Source organism: Salvelinus fontinalis, chromosome 18 (genome assembly GCF_029448725.1).
Source record: "Salvelinus fontinalis isolate EN_2023a chromosome 18, ASM2944872v1, whole genome shotgun sequence".
Classification (NCBI taxonomy): domain Eukaryota; kingdom Metazoa; phylum Chordata; class Actinopteri; order Salmoniformes; family Salmonidae; genus Salvelinus; species Salvelinus fontinalis.
In genome coordinates, this window is record NC_074682.1 from 51,588,622 (window position 1) to 51,613,355 (window position 24,734).

Genomic DNA, 24,734 nt, shown 5'->3' on the forward strand with positions numbered 1-24,734 from the left:
TTTATTCACCAATAAGCAGTGTCACATTCTGTCGTCCAGGTTGCTCAAGACATCTTATTCCCCATCTCTGACTAATGTAATTATACCCTTTTGCTGCACCTTTTTTCACTGGTTTATCTTGATTATCTACTTTTCTGCCTCTTGATGATTTCATGAAGGAAGTCTTGCTGCTCGGAACCATTGCGAGAGCGCTTAGCTTACTCAACGTCCGACGTAGTAGAGGTAGGCAAACTTCCGACTTCTGACTAAATGATGAAGGGGGAAACATTGTCTGTTAGCAGGTTTTTGTTCCAACCCAACACGAAAACATCTGATTCAAATGATCTGACCGCTAATGTGATTCAATCCAGAGTAGTTAGGAACTGGTGTGTTAGTGCTGGGCTGGAATAAAATCCTGTGTACACGGTTCTCCAGGACCAGGCTCTTGGCCATCTACCCTGTCCTTGACCTGCAGCTCTGGTCACGCATCCCCCATCCACGCCCTCCTTGCGTGGGCCCTCATGGCTGTGTTCTGCGGCGGCCCCAGCTGCCTCACTTCCACCCTGCCCTCCACCCCACGGCTACAGCGCCCCAGGTGGGCCATGTATCTCTGGGCGTGGGCACCGCGGTGCCAGGTACGTAGCTGGGAGTCATGTTTCTGGTTGGGCGAACAGCTCTGTCTCGTCCAGGTGAGGCTTGAGGTGCACGCCCTGCGCACGCTCCTGCCAGTGGAAGAGGAAGAGCTGCCGGGGGTACTTCCTCTGGCCCCAGCACATGGCGGTTCTCAGAGCCGTCATGCCCTCAGCGTCCTCCAGTTGGAGTGGGGCGTCGCGCACCAGTAGCTCCTGTATGGACTGCAGCTGGCCCTCGGTGGCGGCCGCGTGGAGGGCCCCGCGCCCCAGGGGAGTCTGGCCCTTAACATTGGCCCCTACAGAGATAACAGGGTCAAGTTTGTTAGGCTGAAAGAAATAAACTAGACTGAAACAAGGAGGGACTGGCTTGACTTTTGCTAAAAGTTTTCTTTTGCATGGCCTAATTAACATGACCCAGATGTCGCCAGCGTACCGGGAAAACCCTGTATCTCCAAAAAGTTAAATCGCCAGGAATTAAAAATAATAACATACAGGTTTTTTTCAGACCTATGGCTATACATTAATTGAAGTTCACTAGGCATTTTATAATTATTTATATTAGTCCTAGAGAAATATTTTTTTATTACTGCTTGCTTTTCTGAAGTCTACCGACCTTGCCAGCAGTAATGACAGCTAAGATAGTTAGACAAGCTAGCTATTCTTACTTGATTGATAGGCTGAAATGGCTTCTTGGTAGTTGGGAGATCGGGAACCTATCTGGGCTAGCTAAAGCCAACTTCATAAAATTGCTAGTGGCTCGTAGTATAACAGAGATTATTACATGTTTTTCTGGAGAATTCTTTTTACATTACAAATCTGAGGGTGCACCTGCCCCTGATATGGGATTGACGCCTCTGAGAGGGATGTCTAGATTCAATTTATGTAAAAATAATATTGATCAAAATCCCCCCAAGTGAGATACAAGTTTTTTCCAGTGTGCCGGTGATATCCAGATGTTTTGCCTCTGCGGTGGTGGGTACCTTGTTGGAGCAGGAAGCGGACAGCGGGCATGTGTCCACGGTGGGCACTGATGAACAGAGCAGAGAAGAGACGGTGAGAGAGCCAGGAGGAAGCTCCACTCATACAACCCATAGCACTGAGATGGGAAGAACGTGGCGGTGCTGGTTTGGACATCACACTCTTGAGCTACATGAAATAAAGAGAAAATAGTCATTTTTATGTGTGAAAAGTCAATGGGAAATGTTCATCCTAAAAAAAGGGAAGAGTGAGATAAATAAGGTCTACAGGTTGTAATAGCAGCTGTCAGATGCTGTTTAGATGTGCAGTATTTACAGGCTAGCCACATTAGATCAAATAAGGAGGTGGGTCTTTCAGCAAGTCTGGTAAAGAAATGCAGTATTGCTAGTACTATTTTTGGTGATTATGGTTATTTAAAAAAATGATTGTTCAATAATGACCTGAGCCATAGAGAGTCTCTGTGTATGACTGCTGTAGACTATTCTAGGTTTTTCTTTCATGCCACATTACCTTGAATACATCCCCAGTAGCTGCAGCTATCACAAGCTCAGCCCATCCATCATAAGGCCAGATCATCAGGGTGTCAGTAGTTCCAGGGATGATGTCATTACAGTGAATAGTGGTGTCATCACATACAGTGTATTCAGACCCCTTGACTTTTTACACATTTTGTTACGTTACAGTCTTATTCTAAAATGGATTAAATACTTTTTTCCCTCATCAATCCACACACAGTACCCCATAACGATAAAGCAAAAACTGTATTTTTTTTACATTTTTGCTTGTAATAAAAAATGGAAATATCACGTTTACATCAGTATTCAGACCCTTTAGTCAGTACCTTGTTGAAGCACCTTTGGCAGCGATTACAGCCTCGAGTCTCCTTGGGTAGGACGCTACAAGCTTGGCACACCTGTATTTGGGGAGTTTCTCGCATTCTTCTCGTTAAAGGACCAGACCCTTTACTCAGTACTTTGTTGAAGCACCTTTGGCAGGAAATACAGCCTCGATTGTCATTGGGTATCATGCTACAAGCTTGGCACACCTGTATTTGGGGAGTTTCTCCCATTCTTTTTGGTCAGAGAAACACATCATTAGATAATTAGTCTGACTGGAAAACACCCTCAATAAAATGTTTACCATGACGGGCCTGTCACTGCTAGCCTACGTTTGAGATTTATAAGGGCCGTGACTCTAACTTCATTAAACCCAATAAAAATCCATGGATACATATCTAATTAATGAATCAACAACAACTCCCCATTTCTCATTAAAATATGTCAACAGTTAAACCAGCAAGTGAGATGAAAGGTATTTATTTTACCATTATCCAGGTAGCATACTCTCTGGAAGTCTGTGGGAACTCCAACCACTAATTCCATGGCGTTTTTTAGCTCTCTGATTCTCATATTGTGATGGCAGTCGGGAACAACGAACATCTCTCCCGTTTCACGCAGCCTGGCACCAAGACTGAACTTGACTTTCTTCGATGGGTCACGGTAAATTGCACTTTTGGGTCTCGGTACACTCTTCAAGTCGATGTCGCGGTAAATCATCGCTCTTTTGGGTCTCTGTACCTGAAGTTAAATCTTTTTCGAGGTGTTAAAATGACACTTACATTCAGTATAATGCCATTATTGCTAACAATGCCGAGTTTCACTATTAAGATGAAAAATGATCAGTCCTTCTGTACATCTTACTGTAGAAAGTACAGTTGAAAACAAGTTTAGGTTGGAACTGTTGCTGTTAAAATACAAGTAATAATTTTTATTCTTAACTGGAATAAACTGATTGAAGCAAGATGCTTTTTGAGGTAAACACAGTTCTGTGTTGCTCATCGAAAGCAGGAAGCGGTGTCCTGCCTGACTGAGATAGCAGTAGATGTTCTGATCCAGTTTGTCACAACATACCTCAACTCAGAAACAGACTCAATGCTGAGCATGACCTCAGGGTTGCACAGTCAAAAACTTATCCCAGAAAATACATGATTGTTGAAAACCTCTCATTAGGACGGTGTGTTTTTTCTGGTCTACATCTGTTCAGAATAAAAAAGGATGTATTGTATTTTAACAGCAACAGTTCCAACCTAGACCTTTTTTTCAACTGTACTTTCTACAGTAAGATGTACAGTAGGCCTGATCATTTTTCATCTGTACTGTTACTTAGTGTTGCACGATCAAAAAGCCTGTGTGTGTGTTCTGTTATACATCTGTGTGATGTGATCAATCAGTTTATTCCAGTTCAGAATTACTTTTTTATTGTATTTTAACAGCAACATTTCCAACCAGGACAGATATGTAAGAGAGTTTTTAATGGGGAAAAATAAACATGAATTGCTATTTATATGGGTATTTAATTTCATTGTTATTTGTTTTTGTCTATATTGCATTTGTTTTAGGCATAAGGGAAATTAAATGTACTGATATTTACGTATAGCATGTTTTCATAAGCTTGGGTCCTAGGAAAACACAGAATTTCTCATTTGGATCCCAGGCTGAAAAAGTTCATGAACCCCTGTCCTTTAATAATATGCTGTTTTATCCCGTTATATCCTCCACCCACGATGTTTGAGTGCAAGGCTAAGGCGAGTACATATTTTTTGTTGTTGATACATTGTGCATTTCATTGAGATTTAATAAAATCACTATATATAGTATGGTTTTTATTAATGTTGATAGTCAAATTGTTGAACAATAAACTGCAATAAGTCAAATGATTCAAGTGTGGGCAGCAGTAGTTCACGGAAATCTCTTTCCTTCATAATGGACCACAATGGGAACAAGGCTTGACTGTCTATGTAATCCTCTGTAATTGCTGTACGTGTATTGGTGACTGTAGTGGCTTCCTAATGCATTTTAAATTGTCAAATAAAATAAAATGCATAATTTGCTTAAATATCCTGATTAATTTAATGTTCTCTCAGAAATCAAGTCTGTCACTCAAAGAAAGATTTCCAAACAGGCTTATACCACTGTTAGCATCTGGCTGTATGTCCCACTAAAATACAAAGCATCTGGCTGTATGTCCCACTAAAATACAAAGCATCTGGCTGTATGTCCCACTAAAATACAAAGCGTCTGGCTGTATGTCCCACTAAAATACAAAGCATCTGGCTGTATGTCCCACTAAAATACAAAGCATCTGGCTGTATGATGTCCCACTAAAATACAAAGCATCTGGCTGTATGTCCCACTAAAATACAAAGCATCTGGCTGTATGTCCCACTAAAATACAAAGCATCTGGCTGTATGATGTCCAACTAAAATACAAAATAAAAGTGGTCAGGCCAAAATGAATCTGTAAATATTCATACACTCACGAAGCTAAATGTATGTTTGGCATTAAAAAAGTCATCCTTTTTAGATGAAACTGTAATAAATATTTTCATATGTCACCAAATAATTGATTAAAATACACTGTTTTGCAATGAAGGTCTACAGTAACTTCAACAGCACTATCTGGGGTAGCACCTATCAGCTATCTTCAGTCCTCCTCTGGCCACATTGTCTTCAATACAAAACCTTCTGAAGGCCTCACCCCCTTCCATAGACAAACATGGTAATTATGACCACTTCCGGAGGACGTCCTCCAACCAATCAAAACTTGTGCAGTATAAACTGACATGTTGTCCATCCAATCATAGAATTAGGATCAGAGAATGAACCTAGTGAGTTGTATTGGGATTGTGCCACAATGCATTATGGAGGTTCTATGTTTTGTCAAGCTTGGTGACATTGTTGGATAGAGATTAAGAGTGAAAAGTGATAGTTGAGCATTTATTTTGATATTATTCAATTCAAATGAGTTTTTTTCTATTTACAGGAGACGGAGGAAGTATATTCTAAATTGTTTTCTTGGTTTAAGAACTGTATTCATGTGTCTAGTTAGTGAAATGTATTTAAATGTTCCTTGCTAACTTCAGTAGCTAAACAAAACCCCCGTTCATTCTCTGGGATACACGGTGCAAATTAAAAGCGAGGGCTCTGCATGCGATCAGTTTCATGAAGAAGGATGAGAAGGTGAGGGCGTTCAACACCACCTGGTATCAAAAGTATAACGTTAGCTGCTTAACAAGAAGTCCTTCATCAAGCCGCCTGTATTGCTTTGCCTTGTCTGCTTTTTGGAAAGTCTGAGCCTTGGGCAAAAGAGGGGTACCGTGACCTGAAGAACATCGATCGTTCAGCTGGCAGCATATAAATGCCCACATCAGATTCAAGTTTGTGGGAAAAAAACTGCATCGATCATGACGAAGGTCTGCGTATTCAAACTGTGCGACACAACGAGAAAGTTAGAAGAAACAGGGACGTTCCCAAGCGGTTTATCAACACCACTGCGTTTTTGGGGCCTGAAATAATTAGCTTTTAGAGGATACTACGAGAGGGAAAGTTCCGCCGACAAGCGAAATTACAATGAACTTGCAGAGGTAATTGCACGTAACAATGCTTTACTTGCTGAACATATCGAGTTTTCGACTGTCTTTTCTGGGATGTCGAAATTAATTACGAATGATTTTATAGCTTCCATCGGAATCATCCATTAAAAGTTAGATTAAAGAGAGAGGTTAATGCAGGGCATGTTTTCGTGTGCACTCAAGTAGGCTTTCACTTTCCTCCGGTATTTATTTAGCAAAGATGAAAACACATTCACACAAGCTAAAACTCACGATCTGACATGCTGTATGGAATGAAAACTACAATTTTTCAGTCTGATCAACTGTAAGTTACTAATAAGAGCAGATGCATACAGCCTATGTGCCCTGTTCATCTGGTCAGGGTAAACTAATTGGTTACATTATGTATTTATAGTCCATTTGTGTGTCAGGAGAAAATGTGAATGTGATCAAATTTGGTTTATATTCAAAATTGGGCTGGGCTAGGCTGCCTATACATTTTCAATCCAAAATGATTTACCTGGAATTAATCAATCAACATAATAGTGATGACATACGTGAGGTCATTTTGTTTTTATACGGCCTACAGTTGCATAGAACTGCATGATTGCAACATGAGTTGCCCTGTGAGTTGTATTGTCTTCCCCCCAGGATGAAAGGCCGGGAGTTTGTATCTTCTTCAGTTTTTTAAAACCATGTGACCAGATTAGGAAAAACCGGTCCCATTTTAGCCCATATAAAACCTTTTTACAACTGATTAATCACTGTCATAGGATCTAGAGTTTTCCTGGTTAGGTTAATAGATAAGGAAAAACTCCAGGTCCCAGGGGGTAAAAATTGCCTCCCCCCAATCTGGGACCTATGGTGCCACCAGTCTGCTTGCAGTTGTCAGTTATCGTCAGGTATGTGGAGGATCAGGGTGTTGGTCAGGGCGTTATTCAGGAATGTTTGTTGGGCTAGTTTGATGTGTGAAGTGGGCAAGATGCCAACTCTGTGTTTAACTTCACGGAGAAACTTGTCCAAACCTATGATGGCCCAGTTGTAATGGAACGTATCAGCCATTTGTATTTCCAGCTAAGTCCCCTCCTGTTCCATGATTTAAGAAGTGATGACCACTCCACTACCATTGTCAACTCTGTCCTGACATGAACTGAAGCCACGTTTCATGTGCCCACTCATCCACTGGCACATTGAATGTTTCCTCTCCAAGCACTGTGAGTACCCCTATCAATTTTCTTTCATTACTCTATGTAGAGTCCATCACATACACAAACAAACACAATCAAAGTATTACACATCAATGATTTTACTCCTTACTTGGACTAACTCATTCTTAGCTCTTTGGTCTAACTGTGTAGTGTGTTGTGTTATTGTTATTTGTCTTCCCAGACAAATCCTGTCCTGCACTGAAGTCAAGCCTCTGAACATTTCAACTCATGCCGCATACCCTCATTCAATCACTGCTGTGATCCCTTCCAAACACTGTAAGTAGCCCTCTCATCCCATTCCCAATAATATTGTACTATAAATGTCTTTATTAAATGTTTTAGGTTAAAATAATTACTCTTTGATGATTTTTGAAACACACTTTGACACCTCTATGCGTTCAGCGACTATACCGTGGGTCTCCCATCCTCCTAAATTGTTCAAGTCACCAGCCTCCACTTGTGTACCAATAGAGGAAGGAGGAGAGGGGGAGAGAGAAGGCTGTGTACCAGTAGAGGGAGGAGAAGAGAGGGAGAAGGCTGTGTACCGGTAGAGGGATGAGAAGAGAGGGAGAAGGCTGTGTACCGGTAGAGGGAGGAGAAGAGAGGGAGAAGGCTGTGTACCAGAAGAGGGAGGAGGAGAAGAGCGTCACCTTGACGGAAAACAAAAGGGCAAAATAACATTGAGACACGGCCAGAGTTTAAGTGAGCGGTGATGTGATGTCATTATTTTGCTCATGAGGGTGCAATGGCTGGCTTCCTGCCTATAACCATGATGCAACAGGAACTAGTGGCTTTCTGTAGCCTGTTGTTTATCCACTGCCTTCCATTGTACTTTGACAGTAGTAGCCAGTTCTGTCATTGTACTGTCTGACAGTAGTAGCCAGCAGTGGTGGAAAAAGTACCCAATTGTCATACTTGAGTTAAAGTGAAGATACCTTAATAGAAAATGACTCAAGTAAAAGTCACCCAGTAAAAATACTACTTGAGTAAAAGTCTAAAAGTATTTGGTTTTAAATATACTTAAGAATCAAAAGTAAAAATATTAATAATTTCAAACCAGACGGCATAATACTGTATATATGAATGTTTTATTTACTCATAACCAGGGGGACACTCCAACACTGAGACACAATTTACAAATGAAGCATTTGTGTTTAGTGAGTCAACCAGATCAGAGGCGGTAGGTATGACCAGGGTTGTTCTCTTGATAAGTGCATGGGACCATTTTACATTCAATATGTAACAAGTACTTTTGGGTGTCAGGGAAAATTTATGGAGTAAAAAGTACATTATTTTCTGTAGGAATGTAGTGAAGTAAAAGTTGTCAAAAATATAAATAGTAAAGTACATTATTTTTACTTCAGTACTTACACCACTGGTAGCCAGTTCTGTCATCATACTGTCTGACACTACTAGCCAGTTCTGTCATGTCTTTCCTGAAGAGGATTAATATATACGCCCTACCACGTGGATGATTCAGTAGGCGACAGGTGAAAACATAAGTCCCTGTGTGGCAGACACGCAGACAAACAGGTGGGTTAAGCAGCACTACTGTACTCACCTGATGATAGCCAACACTCCCTTCAGCACCAAAGCCAGTTCACACGCCTGGAATGATGACAAACAGACAGTGTATCGTTCCTAAGTGACTAGTAGGACATGTCATAGAAATAGAATCTATACTGAACAAAAATATAAACACAACGTGTAAAGTGTTGGTTTCATGAGCTGAAATTAAAGATCCCACAATTTACAGGGATGTCAAATGTATTTACATCCCTGTTTGTGAGCAATTCTCCTTTGCCAAGATAATCCATCCACCTGACAGGTGTAGCATATAAATCCTCTACAGAGTACCTAACCCGGATCCGGGAGCACCCCCCACACCCCCCACACTGATTAGCATCGCTAGCATAGCGTCACAATTAAATAGTAGCATCTAAATATCATTAAATCACAAGTCCAAGACACCCAATGAAAGACACAGATCTTGTGAATAAAACCACCATTTCAGATTTTTTAAATGTTTTACAGGGAAGACACAATATGTAAATCTATTAGCTAAACACGTTAGCAAAATGACACCATTTTCTTACTCCAACAGTTTCTTACTCCATCAGGTGCTATCACCAATTCGGCTAAACTAAGATATTGATAGCCACTAACCAACAAAAAAATTCTTAAGATGACAGTCTGATAACATATTTATGGTATAGCATAGTTTTTTTTTTTTAAATGTGCATTTTTCAGGTATAAATCACAGTTCTACATTGCAGCTGCAATCTGATATAGTGCTGATGCAGCTAGAACAATTACAGAGACCAACGTTATATAACTAATTACTTGTCTTAAAACATTTCAGAAAAAATACACAGCGTACAGACATTGAAAGCCCAACATCTGGTGAATCCAAACAATATTTCAGATTTTTTAAATGTTTTATAGCGAAAACAAAATGTATCGCTAATTAGCATAACCAGGCCAGCCAGAACCGGCTGGACGCGCGCGACCAGTTCACATGCACGACAGATATATGAAATAACATCGTAAATTGGGTCTTACTATTGCTGATCTTTCATCAGAATGTTGATCAAGGTGTCCTTAGTCCTGATGAGTCGTTCAATCCATTCACAATGGCAACTTTCCCTCTTCATTTAGCCTGGGTATTGGTCGACTAGCACGGCTCTGTCCAAAGTTAAAAAACTCACAGAACGGAACACGGCAAAACTCCCGAAAAAATTCTAATAATCTGATTAAACTATATTGAAAAAACATACATTACGGTGATATGGTCACATGTATGAAACAAACTTCGACACGGAGATAGTTTTCATCCGTAACGTCAGCATAACAAAAGACAATGCCACCTCTGAAAACGCGCATCTCAGAAACCGGAAGTTGTCGGTCACGCTAAAGAAATAAGTCTTATTTCACGTCAGTACAAGATAAACAAAAAATTTCTCCTCTGACGTCTTCCAGACACCCAGGGGAAGAAGAAGGAAGTGTCATTCGGGTCATAGGTGGCGTGACCATATATAGGCAGAGCTTTGAAGCGAGCATACACATCTTGCAATCTTTTTCAGGCTCAGGGAAAGTGCTGTGAAATGACCTGTGTTTGACTCAGAGACTCAATTGGAACGGTTTTAGAAACCATAGCTTGTTTTCTATCCAATGCTATATGGTTATATGCATATAGTAACAGCAATAATTGAATAAGAGGCAGTTTAGTCTGTAGAGGCAATTATGCTAATGCGAAATAGCACCCCCTGTATTCTCAAGAAGAAGAAGCTGATTAAACAGCATGATCATTACACAGGTACACCTTGTGCTGGGGACAATAAAGGCCAATCTAAAATGTGCAGTTTTGTCACACAACACAATGTCACAGATGTCTCACATTTTGAGGGAGCGTGCAATTGGCATGCTGACTGCAGGACTGTCCACCAGAGTTGTTGCCGGAAAATTGAATGTTCATTTCTCTGCCATAAGCCACCGCCAATGTCGTTTTAGAGAATTTGGCAGTATGTCCAACCGGCCTCACAACTGCAGACCACGTGTAACCACGCCAACCCAGGACCTCCACATCTTCAAAGTGGTAGGCATGTTGTGTAAATGAAATGATACAACCCCCAAAAAATCTATTTTAATTCCAGGTTGTAAGGCAACAAAATAGGAAAAATGACAAGGGGGTGAATACTTCCGCAAGCCACTGTAGTTAGGGACCATCAGTAAATTACACAATGTATATGGGACAATATTTTTTTAATGTCAATAACTCCAAAATTGAAAAACTTAAAGACTTAAAAACCTTAAGCCAACTATAAATTGTAGAAATGTATATACAAATATTGAAAGCATTTAATGAGACAACTAAAAGGTGTGCAACATGAAAATATTCTCCTAACTTGCCCCGGAGCTAGGCAAACCAACTCTACCACGGTTGCACACCAGCTGGCTGAAGCTAATTATTTTGCTAACTCTTCCCTCCTGCGAACACACACACACACACACACACACACACACACACACACACACACACACACACACACACACACACACACACACACACACACACACACACACACACACACACACGACACACACATCAAACCACACCCTGAAACCAACTCACTTTTAAATTCAGTCATGGCCGTTGGCATTTCTTAATGAACCCAATCTAAAACGAGACCAAATCAGGAGTGTAGTCGTCCTTTTGAGCAAAAACTGAAACGTAAAGCGATACTTAGGGGATTTTCACAATGAAGCCCTTTATCTACTTCCCCAGAGTCAGATGAACACGTGGATACCAGTTTTATGTTTCTGCATGCAGTTTGAAGGAAGTTGCTAACTAGGTTTAACGGAATTGCTAACTAGCGTTGGCACAATGACTGTCATTCCGCTAATGCTAGTTAGCATTAGCTCACAAACTTACCTCTAACTTCCTTCATACTGGATGCAGAGACATGCAAATGGTATCCATACGTTCATTTGACTCCGATGAAAGTATGGTAAAAGGCAACATCCAGAAGCATACCTTTAAGTAGAGCTCAGATCAATTGTTTGGGCCCAAGTTAAAGAAAAACTCCACCCAAAAACTAAATTTTTGTTGAATTAGTCCATTGTTGATGTTGTACCAAAATAAATTGCACGTCATCAAAACGTTTAAGATATATACCGGCAGTATTTCTGTATTTTTTAAAAAGTTATAAATCTCGTAGAGTTAGAAAGTTGTCTGTCAGAAGTATTACAATGGAAATGTACTTTTAATCCATCTGACTGCATATTTCAAGACATTAAATATGAAGGTGCAGTGAGATACACGATGGGTTGGATGATACTTTTCTCATCAATCATCTTGAAGAAAACATACAGTGCATTCGGAAAGTATTCAGACACCTTCCCTTTTTCCACATTGTTTCGTTACAGCCTTATTCTAAAATGTATTTAATTATTTATCCTCAATCGACACACAATACCCCATAATGACAAAGTGAAAAAAGGGATTTAGAAATGTTTGCAAATGTCTAAAAAAAACTGAAATACCTTACTTTCATAAGTATTCAGACCCTTTGCTATGGGAATTGAAATTGAGCTCAGGTGCATCCTGTTTCCATTGCTCATCCTTCAGATGTTTCTACAACTTTATTGGAGTCCACCTGTAGTAAATTCAATTGATTGGACATGATTTGGAAAGGAAGACACCTGTCTATATAAAAGGTCCCACAGTTGACAGTGCATGTCAGAGCAAAAAAAACAAGCCATGAGGTTGAAAGAATTGTCCATAGAGCGTCGAAACAGGATTGTGTCGAGGCACAGATCTGGGGAAGGGTACCAAAACATTTCTGCAGCATTGAAAGACCCCAAGAACACAGTGGCCTCCATCATTCTTAAATGGAAGAAGTTTGGAACTACCAGGACTCTTCCTAGAGCAGACCGCCCGGCCAAACTGAGCAATCGGGGAGAAGGGCTTTGTTCAGGGAGGTGAGCAATAACCTGATGATCCCTGACAGAGCTCCAGAGAACCTCTGTGGAGATGGGAGAACCTTCCAGAAGGACAACCATCTCTGCAGCTCTCCACCTATCAGGCCTTTATGGTAGTGTGGCCAGATGGAAGCCACTCCTTAGTAAAAGGCACATGACAGCCCGCTTGGAGTTTGCCAAAAGGCACCTAAAAGACTCTCAGACCTTTAGAAACAAGATTCTCTGGTCTGATGAAACCAAGATTGAACACTTTGGCCTGAATGCCAAACGTCACTTCTGGAGGAAACCTGGCACCATCCCTACGGTGAAGCATGGTGGCAGCATCATGCTGTGGGGATGTTTATCAGCGGCAGGGAATGGGAGACTAGTCAGCATCGAGGGAAAGATGAACGGAGCAAAGTACAGAGAGATGCTTGATGAAAACCTGCTTCACAGTTCTCAGGACCTCAGACTGGGGCAAAGGTTCACCTTCAATCAGGACAACGACCCTAAACACACAGCCAATATAATACAGGAGTGGCTTCAGGAAAAGTCTCTGAATGTCCTTGAGTGTCCCAGCCAGAGCCCGGACTTGAACCCGATCGAACATCTCTGGAGAGAACTGAAAATAGCTGTGCAGCGACACTCCCCATCAAACCTGACAGAGCTTGAGAGGATCTGCAGAGAAGAATGGGAGAAACTCCCCAAATACAGGCGTGCCAAGCTTCATCCCCAAGAAGATTTGTGGCTGTAATCACTGCCAAAGGTGATTCAACAAAGTACTGAGTAAAGGGTCTAAATACTTATGTAAATATTTATATTTCCGTTTTTTTTTTAAAGTAGACTTTTGTCATTGGCCTACACACAATACCCCATGATCTGAAAGTGGAATTATGTTTTTAGATTTTTTTTTACAAATTAATTTAAAATGAAAAGCTGAAATGTCTTGAGTCAACAAGTATTCAACCCCTTTGTTGTGGCAAAGGGGTTGAATGTTATGAATGATTGGCCGAGTTACAAGCTGTGTCGAATACTCATACTAACTGTACTATTTGTGATGTGAATTGAGTATATAGTACGCTTATTGGTCATAGTATGGGACAATAAGGCTATTTTGTTTAGAAACAAGTCTTTATTTTTTAAGAACTGGTTCAATAATCATATCCTGCTGGTGAGTCAACTTCTTAATGCAGATGGATTGTTACTCAATTATGAGGAATTTTTAATCTCGTTACAATATCTGTTACACCGAGAGAGTTGGCCATAGTCTTTGATGCTATTCCATCTGAAACTCTCATGTTATTTAGAGGTGTAGCCAGACCTCACCTTCTTGACCTACCCTCACATAATCCAGTTGACTCTCCAATAGGGAAAATGTGTTTCTCCTTGCTCCCTCAGAACAGATCTATACGTGCTTTATTTCAAAGGGATATTGTCTCCATTCCTTATGTCACAACTTACTGGAACACATTGGTCACTAATCAATCAATCAATCAATCAATTTTATTTTATATAGCCCTTCGTACATCAGATAATATCTCGAAGTGCTGTACAGAAACCCAGCCTAAAACCCCAAACAGCTAGAATGCAGGTGTAGAAGCACGGTGGCTAGGAAAAACTCCCTAGAAAGGCCAAAACCTAGGAAGAAACCTAGAGAGGAACCAGGCTATGAGGGGTGGCCAGTCCTCTTCTGGCTGTGTCGGGTGGAGATTATAACAGAACTATGCCAAGATGTTCAAAAATGTTCATAAGTGACAAGCATGGTCAAATAATAATCATGAATAATTTTCAGTTGGCTTTTCATAGCTGATCATTAAGAGTTGAAAAACAACAGGTCTGGGACAGGTGGCGGTTCCATAACCGCAGGCAGAACAGCTGAAACTGGAATAGCAGCAAGGCCAGGCGGACTGGGGACAGCAAGGAGTCACCACGGGCGGCAGTCCCGACGCATGGTCCTAGGGCCCAGGTCCTCCGAGAGAAAGAAAGAGAGAAGGAGAAAATTAGAGAGAGCCAAGATTTTCAAAATGTTCATAAATGACAAGCATGGTCAAATAATAATCAGGAATAAATCTCAGTTGGCTTTTCATAGCCGATCATTAAGAGTTGAAAACAGCAGGTCTGGGACAGGTAGGGGTTCCATAACCGCAGGCAGAAGAGTTGAAACTGGAATAGCAGCAAGGCCAGGCGGACTGGGGGCAGCAAGGAGTCACCACGGCCGGTAGTCCCGACGTATGGTCCTAGGGCTCAGGTCCTCCGAGAGAAAGAGAGAAGGAGAAAATTAGAGAGAGCCAAGATTTTCAAAATGTTCATAAATGACAAGCATGGTCAAATAATAATCAGGAATAAATCTCAGTTGGCTTTTCATAGCCGATCATTAAGAGTTGAAAACAGCAGGTCTGGGACAGGTAGGGGTTTCGTAACCGCAGGCAGAAACAGTTGAAACTGGAATAGCAGCAAGGCCGGGCGGACTGGGGACAGCAAGGTGTCAGCATGCCCGGTAGTCCTGACGTATGGTCCTAGGGCTCAGGTTCTCAGAGAGAAAGAGAGAACGAGAGAATTAGAGAGAGCATACTTAAATTCACACAGGACACTGGATAAGACAGGAGAAGTATTCCAGGTATAACCAACTGACCCCAGCCCCCCGACACATAAACTACTGCAGCATAAATACTGGAGGCTGAGACAGGAGCGGTCAGGAGACACTGTGGCCCCATCCGAAGAAACCCCCGGACAGGGCCAAACAGGAAGGATATAACCCCACCCACTCTGCCAAAGCACAGCCCCCACACCACTAGAGGGATATCCTCAACCACCAACTTACAATCCTGAGACAAGGCCGAGTATAGCCCACAAAGGTCTCCACCACAGCACAACCAAGGGGGGGCGCCAACCCAGACAGGAAGTTCACGTCAGTAACTCAACCCACTCAAGTGACGCACCCCTCCTAGGGACGGCATGAAAGAGCACCAGCAAGCCAGTGACTCAGCCCCAGTAACAGGGTTAGAGGCAGAGAATCCCAGTGGAGAGAGGGGAACCGGCCCTGGAGAGACAGCAAGGGCGGTTCGTTGCTCCAGAGCCTTTCCGTTCACCTTCACACTCCTGGGCCAGACTACACTCAATCATATGACCTACTGAAGAGATAAGTCTTCAGTAAAGACTTAAAGGTTGAGACTGAGTCTGCGTCTCTCACATGGGTAGGCAGACTGTTCCATAAAAATGGAGATCTATAGGAGAAAGCCCTGCCTCCAGCTGTTTGCTTAGAAATTTTAGGCACAATTAGGAGGCCTGCGTCTTGTGACCGTAGCGTACGTGTAGGTATGTACGGCAGGACCAACTCGGAAAGATAGGTAGGAGCAAGCCCATGTAACGCTTTAAAGGTTAACAGTAAAACCTTGAAATCAGCCCTTGCCTTAACGGGAAGCCAGTGTAGGGAAGCTAGCACTGGAGTAATATGATCAAATTTCTTGGTTCTAGTCAGGATTCTAGCAGCCGTATTTAGCACTAACTGAAGTTTATTTAGTGCTTTATCCGGGTAGCCGGAAAGTAGAGCATTGCAGTAGTCTAACCTAGAAGTAACAAATGCATGGATTAATTTTTCTGCATCATTTTTGGACAGAAAATTTCTGATTTTTGCAATGTTACGTAGATGGAAAAAAGCTGTCCTTGAAACAGTCTTGATATGTTCGTCAAAAGAGAGATCAGGGTCAAGAGTAACGCCGAGGTCCTTCACAGTTTTATTTGAGACGACTTTACAACCATCAAGATGAATTGTCAGATTTAACAGAAGAACTAATATCTGTTGGGAAAAAGTCTGGTTATTACCACACAAATACTTGCTTGTTAACAAGGTCAAAGAGGTCTCTTTCAGAATGATCCATACGTATTACCCTGCGAATCATTACCTGAAGAAACTCAAAAAAGACATTAACATTGACTGTACTTTTTGTGTTGAGCATCCAGAAACAGTTTCACATTTATTTTGGCATTGTCTACATGTAAAACAATTATGGAAAGATATTCACAGTTTTATAATTGTTAATATTCTTGATGACTTTTGTTTTTTTATGGGAGAATGTGCTGCTCGATTTCCTTAACCATAATAAATCTAAATCAAATCAAATGTATTTATATAGCCCTTCTTACATCAGCTGATATCTCAAAGTGCTGTACAGAAACCCAGCCTAAAACCCCAAACAGCAAGCAATGCAGGTGTAGAAGCATAATAAGGATAAACAAAAACAATTTTACCTCAAATGTAATTGTGCTAATGGAAAAATGTCATATTCATAAATGTAAATTCACTAATAAAAAAAACACTCTTCTGTGTTTTCTATAAAGAATTCAAGCAGTACATGAAGACCATTCAACATTATTCTAATAAGAAAGCTGTTAAAACAATCAATATATGTTTTTCTTTCAAGGTCTTTGTATAATCTGTATGTCACGTTCGTGACCTGTTTTCTGGTGTTTTTTATGTGTGTGATGGTCAGGGCGTGAGTTTTGAGTGGGCAGTCTATGTTTTCCGTTTCTATGTTGGTTTTGGGTTGCCTGGTATGGCTCTTGATTAGAGGCAGGTGTTTTGCGTTTTCCTCTAATTGAGAGTCATATTAAGGTAGGGTGTTCTCACTGTTTGTTTGTGGGTGATTGTCACTGTGTCTGTGTTCGTCTCGTTCGTTCGGTCGTTCCTGTTTATGTGTTCCTCGTTTCATGTAAGTTCATAGTTTAGGTCTGTCTAGTTCGTTTTGTTGTTTTGTAATATTATTCAAGTGTTCTTCGTGTGTTTAGTTTCGTCTTGTTAAATAAAGTTCATTATGTATTCACAACCCGCTGCGCCTTGGTCAACTCACTCACCGAAAGAGAGCCGTTACAGAATCACCCACCAAACCCAGATCAAGCAGCGGGTTAACGGACAGCAACGACAGCAGCAGCGCAAGAAGGAGGAATGGACTAGGGAGGATGTTTTGGACGGGAAAGGTTGCTACACATGGGAGGAGATCCTGGCTGGAAGGGATCGCCTCCCATGGGAACAGCTGGAGGCACTGAGGAGAGCAGAGGCAACCGGAGAAGGGAACCGGAGTTATGAGGGGACGTGTCTAGCACAGAAGCCCGAAAAGCCAGTGAGTACCACCCAAAAATTTCTTGGGGGGGGGCTAAGAGGTAGTGGGCCGAGGGCAGGTAGGAGACCTGCGCCCACTTCCCAGGCTTACCGTGGAGAGCGGGAGTACGGGCAGACACCATGTTACGCAGTAGAGCGCACGGTGTCTCCTGTACGGGTGCATAGCCCAGTGCAGGTTATTCCACCTCCCCGCACTGGTAGGGCTAGATTGGGCATTGAGCCAAATGTCATGAGGCCGGCCCTACATATCTGGCCACCAGTACGTCTCCTTGGGCCGGCTTACATGGCACCAGCCTTACGCATGGTGTCCCCGGTTCGCCAACACAGCCCAGTGCGGGTTATTCCACCTCCCCGCACTGGACGGGCTACGGGGAGCATGCAACCAGGTAAGGTTGGGCAGGCTCAGTGCTCAAGGGAGCCAGTACGCCTACACGGTCCGGTATTTCCGGCGCTACCTCCTCGCCCCAGCCCAGTACCACCAGTGCCTACACCACGCACCAGGCTTCCAGTGCGTTTTAAGAGCCCTGTTCCTCCTCCACGCACTCTCCCTATGGTGCGTGTCTCCAGCCCAGTGCCTCCAGTTCCGGCACCACGCACTAAGCCATCTGTGCGTCTCCAGAGCCCTGTACGCACTGTTCCTTCTCCCCGCACTCGCCCTGAGGTGCGTGCCCTCAGCCCGGTACCTCCAGTTCCGGTACCACGCACCAGGCCTATAGTGCACTTAGAGAGGTCAGTGTGCCCTGTCCCTGCTCCCCGCACTAGCCTTGAAGTGCGTGCCGTCATCCCGGTACCTCCAGTTCCGGCACCACGCACCAGGCCTACTGTGCGCCTCAGCAGGGCAGTCGGCCGTCTGCCCAACGCCTTCTGCACTGCCTGTCTGCCCAGCTCCGTCTGAGCCATCTGTCTGCCCAGCGCCGTCTGAGCCATCTGTCTGCCCAGCGCCGTCTGAGCCATCTGTCTGCCCAGCGCCGTCTGAGCCATCTGTCTGCCCAGCGCCGTCTGAGCCATCTGTCTGCCCAGCGCCGTCTGAGCCATCTGTCTGCCCAGCGCAGTCTGAGCCATCTGTCTGCCCAGCGCCGTCTGAGCCATCTGTCTGCCCAGCGCCGTCTGAGCCATCTGTCTGCCCAGCGCCGTCTGAGCCATCTGTCTGCCCAGCGCCGTCTGAGCCATCTGTCTGCCCAGCGCCGTCTGAGCCATCTGTCTGCCCAGCGCCGTCTGAGCCATCTGTCTGCCCAGCGCCGTCTGAGCCATCTGTCTGCCCAGCGCCGTCTGAGCCATCTGTCTGCCCAGCGCCTTCTGAGCCATCTGTCTGCCCAGCGCCTTCTGAGCCATCCGTCTGCCACGAGCCGTTAGAGCCGCCCGTCTGTCCCGAGCCGTTAGAGCCGTCCGTCTGTCAGGAGCCGCTAGAGCCGTCCGTCAGTCAGGAGCCGCCAGAGACGCCAGCCAGTCAGGAGCCGCCAGAGACGCCAGCCAGTCAGGAGCCGCCAGAGACGCCAGCCAGTCAGGAGCCGCCAGAGACGCCAGCCAGTCAGGAGCCGCCAGAGACGCCAGCCAGTCAGGAGCCGCCAGAGACGCCAGCCAGTCAGGAGCCGCCAGAGACGCCAGCCAGTCAGGAGCCGCCAGAGACGCCAGTCAGTCAGGAGCCGCCAGAGACGCCAGCCAGTCAGGAGCCGCCAGAGACGCCAGCCAGTCAGGAGCCGCCAGAGACGCCAGCCAGTCAGGAGCTGCCAGAGACGCCAGCCAGTCAGGAGCTGCCAGAGACGCCAGCCAGTCAGGAGCTGCCAGAGACGCCAGCCAGTCAGGAGCTGCCAGAGACGCCAGCCAGTCAGGAGCTGCCAGAGCTGCCCTCCGGTCATGAGCTGCCCTCCGGTCATGAGCTGCCCTACAGTCATGAGCTGCCCTCCAGTCATGAGCTGCCCTCCAGTCATGAGCTGCCCTCCAGTCATGAGCTGCCCTACAGTCATGAGCTGCCACTCAGTCATGAGCTGCCACTCAGTCATGAGCTGCCACTCAGTCATGAGCTGCCACTCAGCCCGGAGCTGCCACTCAGCCCGGAGCTGCCACTCAGCCCGGACCTGAAACTCAGGCCAGACCTGCGAGAGTCCCTCAGCCCGGACCTGCCAGAGTCCCTCAGCCCGGACCTGCCAGAGTCCCTCAGCCCGGACCTGCCAGAGTCCCTCAGCCCGGACCTGCCAGAGTCCCTCAGCCCGGACCTGCCAGAGTCCCTCAGCCCGGACCTGCCCCTTATCCCGGTGCTGCCCCTTATCCCGGTGCTGCCCCTTATCCCGGTGCTGCTCCTTCATTTAGGTGGTTTTAGTTGGAGGGTGGTCATTGGGAGGGGGATACAGAAGCGGGGAGTGACTATGGTGGTGTGGGGACAGCGTCCGGAGCCTGAGCCACCACCGTGGTCAGATGCCCACCCAGACCCTCCCCTGGACTTTGTGCTGGTGCGCCCGGCGTTCGCACCTTGAGGGGAGGGTACTGTCACGTTCCTGACCTGTTTTCTGGTGTTTTTTATGTGTGTGATGGTCAGGGCGTGAGTTTTGAGTGGGCAGTCTGTTTTCCGTTTCTATGTTGGTTTTGGGTTGCCTGGTATGGCTCTTGATTAGAGGCAGGTGTTTTGCGTTTTCCTCTAATTGAGAGTCATATTAAGGTAGGGTGTTCTCACTGTTTGTTTGTGGGTGATTGTCACTGTGTCTGTGTTTGTTGCACCACACGGTACTGTCTCGTCTCGTTCGCTCGGTCGTTCCTGTTTATGTGTTCCTCGTTTCATGTAAGTTCATAGTTTAGGTCTGTCTAGTTCGTTTTGTTGTTTTGTAATATTATTCAAGTGTTCTTCGTGTGTTTAGTTTCGTCTTGTTAAATAAAGTTCATTATGTATTCACAACCCGCTGCGCCTTGGTCAACTCACTCACCGAAAGAGAGCCGTTACACTGTAATATGTTGTACCCCCTAGCATATGTTATCATTGTCTTTTTGTATACTTCTTGTATGTATACAGGTTTTTATACATTTAAAAAATAAATAATAATGGTGATAGTTTGGATATAGTAAGTATGCCAAAGGTTCCCGGGTGTCATATTAAATTCGCCAAAATATGAAGTATCCACACGGAGGACGCTATTTCCTTGTGAAGAAAAATCTTGTTGCAAGAACTGGGAGCTCTTCAAATTTGAGGTGTCCAAATACCTTAGAAAATATGGTAGTAATCTTGCTAAGACCAGAAGAGCTGAGGAGGAAAAGGTGATCATTAAGATAACTTGCCTTTCTCAGAGGTCCCCAGCCGGCCTCTCAGGGGAGGAGAAGATGGAACTAATTGAGTTACAAAATAAACTGGATAATATACACTGCTCAAAAAAATAAAGGGAACACTTAAACAACACAATGTAACTCCAAGTCAATCACACTTCTATGAAATCAAACTGTCCGCTTAGGAAGCAACACTGATTGACAGTACATTTCACATGCTGTTGTGCAAATGGAATAGACAAAAGGTGGAAATTATAGGCAATTAGCAAGACACCCCCAAAAAAGGAGTGATTCTGCAGGTGGTGACCACAGACCACATCTCAGTTCCTATGCTTCCTGGCTGATGTTTTGGTCACTTTTGAATGCTGGCGGTGCTCTCACTCTAGTGGTAGCATGAGACGGAGTCTACAACCCACACAAGTGGCTCAGGTAGTGCAGCTCATCCAGGATGGCACATCAATGCGAGCTGTGGCAAAAATGTTTGCTGTGTCTGTCAGCGTAGTGTCCAGAGCATGGAGGCGCTACCAGGAGACAGGCCAGTACATCAGGAGACGTGGAGGAGGCCGTAGGATGGCAACAACCCAGCAGCAGGACCGCTACCTCCGCCTTTATGCAAGGAGGTGCACTGCCAGAGCCCTGCAAAATGACCTCCAGCAGGCCACTGGTGTATAACCACATAGTATATCATTATGTACCGGTATGTTAACGTTAGCTAGCTACCTAACGTTATACATCAAACTTGCCAGTATATTAACTATAGGCTATAGGTTAACTACCCAACGTTTATTGAGTTGATTACGCCTGTCATTCTTAGCTTAGCTAAATGGTATAGTCGTAGTGCGTTCTCAATGGGACATTCGGGTGCTTTCCTAAATTCGCTCTTGCTACCTACTCCGATTTCAGAGCACACTCTTCTGAGTGCACCGGAGCGCAGAATAATGAATTTACAAGTGCTCAATATGGCCGGTATCAGTAAACGTTGGCAAAAAAAAGCGTAATTAATTTGTTGCCAGCAGCACAGTTAATCACCAACGCTCTGGATAACATGGACACTACCTAACCAGCTCTACTAGGGCGATTAAAATGGTCAGAGTGGTCTAATTTGTGTCTGGATGTAGCTAGCAAAACTAGCCCATGTTAGCTTGGATGCTTGACTGCGGTTGTAAGGTCAGAACGCTCAAATCAACCCTACTCCTCGACCCGAACGTCCAGTGTGCGCTCCGAGAGCGAAATGCTCTGAATTTACAAACGGACAATCTGACAACGCTCTGAATTTACGAGCGCACTCTGGCACTACACTTTGAATTTAAGAACACACCCGAAGTCGTAAAATGTCTAACTAGTAATTTGTTATGCTAACTAGCTAGCAAGTGGTTGCTTAGCAACATCATCAACTTCCGGAAAAAGAGCTAGTACGCTCAACTGAAAGCATACTGTTCGTTTACAGTATACTAAATTGAACTAATAGTATGTAGTATATACTCATTAAGTATGTAGTATACAGTATGTTAGTATGGTATTCGAACACCGCTACAGTTTTGACTTAAATCTGCTTGAAAATCAACCAATTTGACAGAGCTTGAAGAATTTTTTAAAGAATAATGGGCAAATGTTGCACAGTCCAGGTTTGCAAAGCTCTTAGAGACTTACCCAGAAAGACTCACAGCTGTAATTACTGCCAAAGGTGATTCTAACATGTATTGACTAAGGGGGTTGAATACTTATATAATCAAGATATATTAGTTTTTTTCTTCTTTTTTTTTTCAAATTGTAGAATTTTTATTCCACTTTGACAGAGTTTTTTGTAGATCATTGACAACAAATGACAAATCCATTTAAATCCCACATTGTAACACAGCAAAATGTGGAAAAAGTCAAGAAGTGTGAATATTTTCTGAAGGCACTGTAAAGGGACAAGGTAGCTCTGGTAATATGGGTCATCTTTTTTTAATGGTTTGGGCTAGACTTACTATAAGATGCAATCATGCCGGTCGCGAAGATGTGCTCTATTGGTCCTCTCTGGCAGGAAGAGCGCACGGAGAGAAGCAACGTATTTCAGACATGAGGTGTTAGGCTATGATATCTCCAAATATTTTTTTTCGGATCTACATTGACCTCAAAAACAACCTCCAGAATACAGACGATGGAAATCCTTTGCAGTGACGGTGAACTTTAACACCTGAGTAACAAAGGAAAAATAAAAATATCATCATCGTTCATTTGGAGCCAGTACTACCAAAGAAACTACCTTTCGTCGTGACAGACACAATACCTTAAAGGTGCACTATGCAGAAATCGCTCCGCCATTTCCTGGTTGCAAAAATTATAATAGTTTGCCTAATTTCAAGTATAGTGTAGAGAATCAATGTACCAACCGCTGTGAAATATATTTTTCTTAACAAAAATTCATGTATTTTCAGCTGCCCTAACTGAATAATAATTTTAAATGCATAGGGGAGGAGAGAACTGGGGGAGAAAATTGCTGGGGGAGGAGAGAGCTGGGGGAGAAGAGAGCTGGAGGAGGAAAAAGCTAGGAGTGGATTTGGAATCGACCTCCCTCTTTTTACCTGGGGCTTATCTCCTTGGCGATGTCGGCAAGGTCGTCCAGTTGCGCCAAGCTCTTCGGCATATTTACTTTGCCGTTGGCCTTGATGGCAGACGGCAGCTTCCTCTGGCAGGCGGAGGACACCTTCATCAGGACCTGGGCGCCATGAGCTGGGGGGGGGGGGGGGGTACAGACAAGGGCTTCATCCTAATAATCTATCTGTCCCCCTAAAGTGTACACTTGTTCACTTCCCTTTACTGGTTTGAAAGGAAACCATTTGAAAGGAAATTACTGGCATAAGAAAACTCCATCTAGCCCTTGTCTTCACCAATACAACGCTTTAAGATATGTGGGTAGTAGTGAATGAGTGTACACTTCAGACAACAGAAGATATTATTGGGATACACATGAGAAGACAAGAGTAGGATACAAATAGACATATGGAGAGATGAGACGTCAGGAGGAGCTCAGTGAAAATACTATTGTAGAAATGTCAGAAGTGTACAGCCATTCTTAGCAAGCAAGAACTACAACTAGAAAATTGTACTTTTCCTAAAGGAAAATTGGTGAGAAGTAAAATGAAGATGTCATTAGTGAGAGAGTGAGGGAGGGCACCTGTTCAATTTCCTCTATGGCATCCTTCACCACCCCGATATGGGAGGCCAAGAGCCCCAGCACTGCTGCCTGGTTATCTAGATGGACGACCACGACAGGCACAGACATGCAGGAGTTATCTGGATGGACGACAACGACAGGCACAGACATGCGGGGGTGTATGCTTCATGATTAACGACTCATGGTTTAATCATAACAACATACAGGAACTCAAGTCCTTCTGTTCACCTGACCTAGAATTCCTTACAATCAAATGCCGACCACATTATCTCCCAAGAGAATTCTCTTCAATTACAGTCACTGCTGTGTATATCCCCCCCAAGCAGATACCTCGACGGCCCTCAAGGAAATTCACTGGAATCTTATGTAAACTGGAAACCATATATCCTGAGGCTGCATTTATTGTAGCTGGGGATTTAAAAAAAGCTGTTTGACTGTAGCACTCGCGCGGGCAATACACCCGACCACTGCTACTCTAACTTCCGTGATGCATACAAGGCCCTCCCTTAGGCAAATCTGACCACGACTCCATTTTGCTCCTACCGTCCTATAGGCAGACACT

General features: G+C 44.0%; 1 pseudogene; it reads right to left on the reverse strand.

Moving 5' to 3' along the window:
• Positions 1 to 460: 460 nt before the first annotated feature.
• Positions 461 to 24,322, reverse strand: LOC129816053 (uncharacterized; annotated as a pseudogene).
• Between the last annotated feature and the right edge of the window lie 412 nt (positions 24,323 to 24,734).